This window comes from Cucurbita pepo, unplaced genomic scaffold, assembly GCF_002806865.2.
Source record: "Cucurbita pepo subsp. pepo cultivar mu-cu-16 unplaced genomic scaffold, ASM280686v2 Cp4.1_scaffold000273, whole genome shotgun sequence".
Taxonomy (NCBI): domain Eukaryota; kingdom Viridiplantae; phylum Streptophyta; class Magnoliopsida; order Cucurbitales; family Cucurbitaceae; genus Cucurbita; species Cucurbita pepo.
In genome coordinates, this window is record NW_019646521.1 from 35365 (window position 1) to 45250 (window position 9886).

The following is a 9886-nucleotide window of genomic DNA, read 5'->3' on the forward strand; positions in this document are numbered from 1 at the left end:
GCATCGTACGACATAGTTCATACATCATCGTAACTCATACAATTTTTAGCCTATCCTATAGTAAGGCCACTTACCTGGTTGGCCTTAGCCGAAGTATTCCCTAATTTAATTAACGTAAGCTCCCGTTCCTCGAGAGCTGCTCCAAAGGTTGCTAGAGTTCGCTTCATATCGAATCGTTCGTCACCTTTCGTTAGCATTTCACATTTTAATTAGTAATCCAACTAACAATGTGAAATACAGCTCTAGAACGACCTCAGTAAAAAAATCGAATTCCATGTTTTCATTATTCTAAATTTTACTGGGTAATAAACTTCATGTTACTTGATCATTCAATCCAATAATATTATATTTAATGGGTACAAACTATAATAATTTTCTCATAGTTTCCATTTACCTTCATCACTCGGTTCATCTCCTCTGTTATGGAATATGATTTTCTTTTCTTTCCTAAAAATATCATTATGATTTTCAATTCTGCTTACTGTACTGGCCATTTTCAATCTAATCTCATTTTCATTTCTTTCCTAAAAAATGTATATGCAATTAACAAAATCATTTTCAATCTAATTTTCTTTTCTTCCTTCAAATCTATTAACTGACCCATTTTAGATGGATTTAATTTTCTTTTCTTTCTTAAAATCTTCCTCTCTTCCATTTTTTTCCTTTTAATGCTAATTCTTTTCTAATTCTATTCTCATCTCTAATTCCTTTAACTATGTTCAACAGTCTAATTAATATTTTCCCTCTGTTATTTACAACTATTGTATTGGAACTGTAACTCTGTTCAACAGTCTAATTACCAGATTTAAGATTTTCTATCCATTTTGGTTGTTTCTAAATCTTTCTCACTCTCACCGTATATTTCTTTTTTTTTTTTTTTTTTTTTTTTGGAAATCTCTTTCTTTCTTTGTTTTTTTTTCTCTGTTCCCTTCTCTTGATTGTTTGATCTGTTTTCACAGTCTTTCCCTCTTTCTTTGTATTTCTTTTCTCCTACCAAATTTTAATTGGCTCTTAGGTTAAGATATCATCGTTTCTAACTCAGATCTAAGTAATTGCAACATATTAATATTTTTCCATATAAGAAAAAAAGGAAAAGTTAAATCTGACTACTAACCTTTTCAAATGACATCTCTTCAATTATCTGCATAACCATCTCTTCATTATCTTCCTTTTTTTTTTCCTCCCAGAAAATCTATCTGCCTTTCTTCTCCCCATAAAATTGCCTTTCTTCTCCCTAGAAAATTGTCTTTCTTCTCAGAAGANTAATCTCGGATCATTGGAGTCCATGATCTGTATATTTAATTGCATTTTGTTTTAATTATGAATTAAACAAAATGAGAGAATTTGAGATATATAAATAAGATTTAAATATTTTAGTTATGAATAGGGATTCATAATCAATATGTACCCAATTTGATTGGGATTGACATTTGATTTAATGCTAAATATTAATTAAATTGTTTAATTAATCATTTAATATTATCTTGATTTGAAATTAATTATTTAAATTAATTGTTGAATTAAAATAGTCAAAATTTGGTAATCTCAAATTTGCACGCAAATATGATTCTATAAATAGAGTCATCAAGTTACATGGAAATTCATTCTTGAAAAAAGCTTGAGAAAGTCCCTCACAAATTCTCTTTCACATATACTAAATCCCTACCAAACTTAGTCACTCACCAAATTCCACAATCCCATTCTAAGGTCGGAGACTAGTAGGGAAGACACTAGTGGTGATTCGAAACCGGTTGAGGAAAAAGAAATTTGAGCTACAAAAGGTTAGTACTCAAACTCCTTGAGTTTTAATGCTTATGAACATGCTAGTTAATTTACTATAATTGATGTACTTAAAGTGCCTAAGATCCAAATTACTTCCGCATGTGTTATAGTAACACTATCAAAGTCTACCTGAGATAATATACGCGGTGAAGGCAGAGAGACTAAACCAAGGAGCATGGAGATTGTTAGCTAGTGTGGCAAATGTCCGATACACAAATGGAGACATCTCCACGATCCCAATTGTGAACGAATTCCTAGATGTTTTTCTTGAAAAGTCGTCAGGACTACAACCTAGAAGGGAGGTCGATTTTAGCATCGAGCTAGGGCCTGAGACAAGCCAATCTCTAAAGCTCATTATAGGATAGCCCCTGCATAACTTAAGGAACTCAAGGAGCAGTTGCAAGAATTGTTGAAACAAGGCTTCATACGACCGAGCGTATCACCCTAGGGGGCCTAGTGTTGTTTGTGAATAAAAAGGATGGGTCTATGTGCCTGTGCATAGACTACAGGGAACTGAATAGAGTCACTGTGAAGAATAAGTATCCATTGCCGCTAATAGACGATCTATTTGACCAACTGCAAGGGCAATGGTGCTTTCAAAGATTGACTTACACTCAGGGTACCACCAGTTGAGAATCAAGGAAGAAGACATACCCAAGACGGCTTTTAGGACTCGCTATAGACATTACGAGTTTACAGTAGTGTCCTTTGGACTAACAAACGCCCCCGCTATATTCATGGACTTGATGAGCAGGATATTCAAGAATTTCGTTGATACATTTGTTGTATTAGCAAAGTTCTCAAAATGTGAGTTCTAGCTTCAGGAAGTTGCCTTCTTAGGCCATGTGGTGTCAAAGGAAGGTATAGAGATGGATCTAGCCAAAGTTGAGGCAATGATGAAATGGCCTTGTCCGACTACTGTGACCGAGGTACGTAGTTTCTGGGAATAGTAGGCTATTATTGTCGCTTCATACAAGATTTTGCTAAGATCACAGCAGCCCTGACCAAGCTAACCCAAAAAGGACAGTCATTCATATGGAATCGGGCTTGTGAAAGGAGGTTCTTAAAGTTAAATGAGAGGCTAGTGACGTCACTGGAAACTTTGTAGTCTATAGCGGTGCATCAATAAAAGGACTAGGTTGCGTGCTGATGCAAAACGGGAGGATCGCTTATGCTTCCCGCCAACTAAAAGAATATGAGAAGAATTACCCAACAAATGACTTGGAATTAGCAGCTGAGTTTTCGTCCTGAAGATTTGGAGGCACTACTTGTACAGAGAAATGATCCAAATCTACACAGACTATAAGAGCCTCAAGGATCTATTCACATAGAAATAGCCCAATATAAGACAAAGGAGATGGTTAGAGTTAGTTAAAGACTATGATGTGGACATTCAATTCCATCCTGATAAGATTAATGTAGCCGTCGACGCATTAAGTAGGAAGAAGGCTCACACATGAGTGCTATTAACGAGGCTAACTGAGATCCAAGCTGATATGGAGAGGGCTGGAATTGCTGTGAGGGTCAAGGGGGCAATGACACGATTAGCCCAATTGACCATCTAACCCACCTTGAAGGAACGTATCATAGTTGCACAAAAAGAGGATCACTACCTCGCAGAGGTTTATGAACAATTGAGATATGTAAAGACAGGAGAATTTTTGCTAACCTCAGATGATGGCCTCCTATGGAACGATACCATGTGTCTCAGACAACGATGAACTGAAGGAGTTGTGACAGAGCCTCATCACTCACCATTTATGGTACATCCCGATAGCACCAATGTAACGACCCTAAATTTTCACATATCTAGAGTCGTCACTAACGTCTCATGCTCATCTCTAATGTAGAATATAACTCTAAGAAATGCTCATCTTTATTAACGAAAAAATTTAAACCTTCAGAATACGTTAAAACATTAGAAAACACCGCCGGACTTACGTGTTTCATACATCATACTAGAGTTCAAAATAAGATAAAAACAATTACAAGTTAAATAATTTAAATAAATGAAATGTAAGCACCCTATCCTAACAAAGTCTAGGAATTTTAAATATGCAACTATCCTATGCACGCGTCACAGTCTCTAATCACGATGCCACCGTCAACCGTACATGGGAGCCTTGTCTTTACCTGAAAAACAATATGGCACACGACCCGAAGAAATACTCAGTAAGTGACCCCACTATAGGGGCCATGCAAATGCAAACACATGCAATCATGAATTAGGGACCTATCTCTAATCATCTTAAGGGTGGCCTCCAGTCTCGGACAAATTGGATGTGTAGTACTCCACTACACACGACTCACACATGCGAGTGTGAATCCCTAGGGCGCTCGCACACCCCTTGGACCCGCTGGTCAAGCTAATCTGTAGGGACGTCCAGAGGTCAGCAAAACCCCATAGTGTGATGCACCTCATGAACACCCTCATCTGTGTGCATTCGCACCAGTGCGCATTTGCGCTCATCATACGGTGCGCGTCCGCACACATCATCTCTAGGGGAANGCATGAGGTCCCTCTAAATCCATCATAATGTCTCTTCTGACACAACCCTCTAGTCTCATCTCTTGGCTACACTATGTAACCCGTACTCGTGGATATTTACATTAATATCATTTTCATACTCTTAGGGTTGTGTCCTATGTCGATCTAACGACATGATGCAATATGGCACTCATCATCATCTAGCATGCTCAATATGGAAAACATNACACAACGTCATACTTACACATCATCATAATTCAAACAATCTTTAGACTATCATATAGTAAGGTCACTTACCTGTTTGCTCTTAGCCAGAGTACTCCCTAATTTATTTAACGTAAGCTCCCATTTCTCGAAACCTATACCAAATGTTGCCAAGGTTTGCTTCATATCGCATCGTTCGTCATCTTTTGTTAGTATTTCACATTTTAATTAATAATCCAACTAACCGTGTAAAATACAGCTCTAAACGGCCTCAATAAAAATCAAATTCCATGTTTTCATTGTTTCTAAATTATATAGGATAATAAAACTTAAAACTTAAATTAAAAATATGTCAATATTATTAATATTTCAAGCTGCTAAATTATAAAGGATAATAAAACTTAAAACTTAAATTAAAGATATGTCAATATTGTTAATATTTGAGGATAATAAAACTTAAAATTTAAATTAAAGATGTCAATATTATTAATATTTCAAGCCGATGGATAATTCAACCTTTAATGTTATATCCTATAGATACAGATATAATAATTTCTCATATCTATCTTCTCTCATTTTATTTCTCTTTTATGTTATATTTTAATTCTTTTTACCGGACTTGCCATCTTGCCATTTGAATAGTATTTGCCATCTTCAAACGGTTCTATTTTTTTTTTCTTTTTTTTTTTTTCTTTTAACTCTAATTCTTGTAAGTAGTTCAATTCTACTTCCCTATATAAATTTTAAGCTATTTAAATCTAATTCTTTTAAAAAAAGAGTTTTATTATATAATTCTTTTAAACAGTTTCTTCCCACGAGTTTAATTCTACTCCCATATCTCAATCATTTAATTCTCTAAATTATTTATCTAAATCATTTAATTTTGTTTAGCGTTTTAATTCTATTCCCAGATTTTTTTTTCTGTACTATTTCCAAATCTAATCCTCCTCTCTTTTCATGTATCTACTCCGGTATCTAAATCGTTTAATTCTATAAATGGTTAATTATGTTAACAGTTTAATTCTATTCCCAGATTTTCTTTGGTTTTAAAATTTTCTTTTGATTATGTTTTTCAATGTGAATGTTTGCTGAATCCACCACACCTAAATGGTGGTGATAGTTCTCTTATTTATAATCATTTACAGAATACAGAAATATGGTAAATTACAAATAATATGAAAATAGCGATAAAAGGAAAGAATAATAAATGAATACAATGTATTTGCCTTTAATAAAATGGCAAATATGGTAACCCGTAATGTAAGGCAAATATCTAGATATTTGCCTTATAATGAACGGTCAACTATCCTTAACACCCCCCCGCAAGCTGAGCGTCGGATTTGAACGAACGTGAAGCTTGGATCTGAAAAATTCAAAGAGAGGTCGAGAAATACTCTTTGTGAAGATGTCAGCAACTTGGAGATGAGAGGGTACATATTGTGTGCGAAGTTTGCCAGCGATAACAAGTTCTCGAAGGAAATGATAATCTAGTTCAACATGTTTGGCCCGCTTGTGAGAAACGGGATTAGAGCTCAAAAAAATAGCACTTTTGTTGTCACATAAGAGTAAGGGCTGCTGTGAAATAGGGACCTTGAGGTCATGCAAAAGATGCGTAACCCAAAGAAGTTCAGCAGCGGTTGTGGCAAGAGCACGATACTCAGATTCACAGCTGGAGCGTGAGACAGTAGGTTGCTTTTTGGCACTCCAAGAAACCAGATTGTTACCAAGATAAATAGAATAGCCGGATGTAGAACGACGAGTATCGGGACAACCAGCCCAGTCAGCATCCGAATAAGCGACTAGCGTACTAGGAACAGTGGATGGACGAAAGGTAAGACCAAAGTGGAGTGTTCCTTTGACATAGCGAAGAATACGTTTGACAGCAAGAAAGTGATCTGCAGTAGGGGCATGCAAGAATTGACTGACAGAATTGACAGCATAGGCAATATCTGGACGCGTAATAGTCAAGTACTGAAGGGCGCCAACAAGAGATCTGTAGAGAGTAGGATCAGAGAAAGGAGAACCATCAGCAGTCAGGTGTTGAGAAACAACCATGGGAGTGTGAACTGGTTTGCTATCGAGCAACTGAGCACGAGTAAGAATATCTCGAGCATATTTTAACTGACTAATAAAGAGACCATCAGGAGTGGGTGAAGCTTCAAGACCAAGAAAGTAATTGAGAGAACCCAAATCTTTGGTAGCAAACTCAGAATGAAGCTTGCGAGTAAAGCTGTCAATAAGAGATGAGTTGTTGCCGGTAACAATAATGTCATCAACATAAAGAAGCAAATAGATAAGGTTAGATTGCTGATGAAAGACAAAAAGGGACGTGTCAGCGCGACTGCAAGAAAACCCAAGTGTGAGAAGAAATGAGCTAAAACGCTGAAACCAAGCACGAGGAGCTTGCTTTAAACCATAGAGGGCTTTCTTTAATAGACAAACATGAGTGGGAAATCGATGATCAATATACCCAGGAGGTTGTTCCATATGAACACGTTCAATAAGAGTTCCATTGAGAAAAGCATTCTTGACATCAAGTTGTCGAAGAGGCCATTTATTTGTGACTGCAATAGAAAGCACAACACGGACAGTGGTAGCTTTGACAACCGGACTGAAAGTGTCAGTGTAGTCAAGACCAGGAACCTGAGTATAACCTTTGGCAACAAGACGAGCCTTGAAACGCTCGACAGATCCATCAGGCAAATATTTAATACGAAACACCCATTTAGAGCCCACGATGTTGGTGTTGGCAGGGCGAGGAACCAAAGTCCAAGTATCATTTTGTTGTAATGCTCGAATTTCTTCATCCATGGCAGCCACCCAAGCAGGATTCTTAGCCGCAGATTTGAATCCTTTTGGCTCAGTGGATGCAAGAAGAGTAGAAAGAAGTCCAGATGAGCCCAAAATACCAAGATTTGCTGGATGACGAGTCTTGAATATACCAGCTTTGGCTCGTGTGATCATAGGATGAGTGCCCAAAGAAGAGAAATCAACAGGAGGTTCAATAGAGGTCGAATTAGAAGTCGAGGGTGGCAAAGTGGAACCTGCAAGAGAAGTATCAACCTGCACAGACTCATCTACAAGGTCAGAACAAATATCACATGGGGATGAACTGGATCGAGGAGTTTGCGGTGATGAAGTGGTTAGGGGGGATGAATCAATATGATGAAAATGTGGTTCTAAGAAATTTGAAATAGGAATAGAGGAAAGAGGTTGGGCCTGGGAGCTAGGGATAGCAGGAAAGTGAGTTTCATCAAATTGAGCATGACAGGTGATATATAGCTTAGTGGTGGCGGGATCAAGACAGCGGAACCCTTTATGAGCAGAACTATAACCCAAAAAAATACAAGGAATGCTGCGGGGAGAAAGCTTGTTAGGCATATAATCACGCAAATAAGGATAAACACGACAACCAAAGGGATGAAAATTGTCATAATGTGGAGTGTAGCCATAAAGGAGTTCAAAGGGTGACTTACCTCCAAGAAGTGGAGTAGGCAACCGGTTGATAATATAAGCTGCAGTGCTGAAGGCGTCAACCCAAAAACGAGAAGAAAGATGAGAGTGAAAGAGAAGGGCCAAGCCAGTCTCAGTCACATGACGATGTTTTCTCTCAGCACGACCATTTTGAGCAGGTGTATATGGACAAGAGAGTTGATGGTGGATGCCAGAATTACGTAAATGAGTTTTGAAACAAGTACTAGTAAATTCGGTACCACCATCGCTTTGAAATACCTTGATACGAGAAGAATATTGATTTTCCACAAATTTTTGAAATTGAAGAAAAATATCAAAAAAATCAGATTTAAATTTTAAAGGGTAAAACCAAGTGAATCGAGAATAATCATCAATAAAAATAACATAATAAAGGAAACCCGAATTTGATTTGACGGGAGAAGGACCCCAAAGATCACAATGAATAAGATCTAACACATGAGACGACCTACGTTCATTGCGGGAATAAGGCAATCGATGACTTTTCGCAAGCTGACAAGTATTACATAATGATGGAGAAGGCAATAAAGACGTAAGAGAAAGATGACCTTTTCTATTTAAAAAAGAAATAACAGAATGATTCACATGACCTAGACGAGCATGCCATAAATCATATGAGGCACGTAAAGATTTGTTTCTAAGGGCTGAAATAAAAGCAGAGTTGCCGCGCTCCAGCACATATAGCCCTCCATCTCTTTTACCGGTTGCCACCACCCTTCCTGTTTGACGATTCTGGATAGTAATAAGATTATTAGTAAATGTAACGGAGAGAGAAAAATCAGACGTTAATTTACTTATGGAAAGAAGATTTTTAGTGAGGTGAGGGACAACCAAGACATCTAATAAGTGAATATTTGGAACAGGAGAAAGAGTACCGGTGTGGGTAATGGGTAGGGATGCACCGTTTCCTACGATCACAGAGTCCTTACCCGTGTAATTGTTTGACTGATCCAGAATAGATGGGTCGGCAGTCATATGGGCTAAAGCTCCAGTGTCCAGAAACCAATCAGCAGCATCAGGTCCAGCAATAGAACATGACGTGTTAAAGGCTTCAGCAAGGTGAGCATGAGAAGAATCAGGTCGAACATACCGTTGGTTGCAGCGGTCAGCATAATGGCCCTCTTTGCGGCATATTTGGCAGTGAGGTGGTCGACGACCCTGACTTGAGTGGGTTCGTCCTCGATTAGAAGAGTTTGTTTTTGTGAGAATAAGAACGACCTCGCTGGTTGGTAAAGGAAGCAGGGTGGCTTCCATGAGGCGACCACGATTAGTGGTTGTGAATGCTGTAGGAGTGGTGTCAGAGGACTCAAGGGAGCGCTGGAACAACTCAAAACTTTTAGCTTTAGAGACTAAATCTGCAAAACAGGGGATAGGCGTGAGAGCCATCTGAGCAGTAGAAAAAACTGAAAATTCGATGCCGAGTCCACGAAGGAACCTGTTAAGAATGAGATAGAAAATATAATTGGGAAGGTGTGTATTATCATTGATATTGATATCCTTTAAATAGGATACAAGCCAGTACAAATGAGGAAAATATAAAATAATTCAATACTAGAATAAAATAAAATATACTATAAATCAAATCATAAATAAAGAATATTATGATATAATATCTGAGATATATTCTATAAATAATATATACTCTAGATATTATATCTCAATACTCCCCCTCAAGTTGGAGAGTGTATGTCAATCACACCCAACTTGTCTTTCAAAAAATAAAATTGATGTCTTCCCAAAGCTTTAGTGAAAATATCTGTCAATTGCATTTTAGTCGAAACATAACACGGTTTGATGATTCCAGCTTGTAATTTTTCTCGAACTATATGACAATCTATTTCAATGTGTTTCGTACGTTCGTGAAAAACTGGATTGGCTGCTATGTGTAATGCTGCTTGATTATCACAGTACAATAATGCT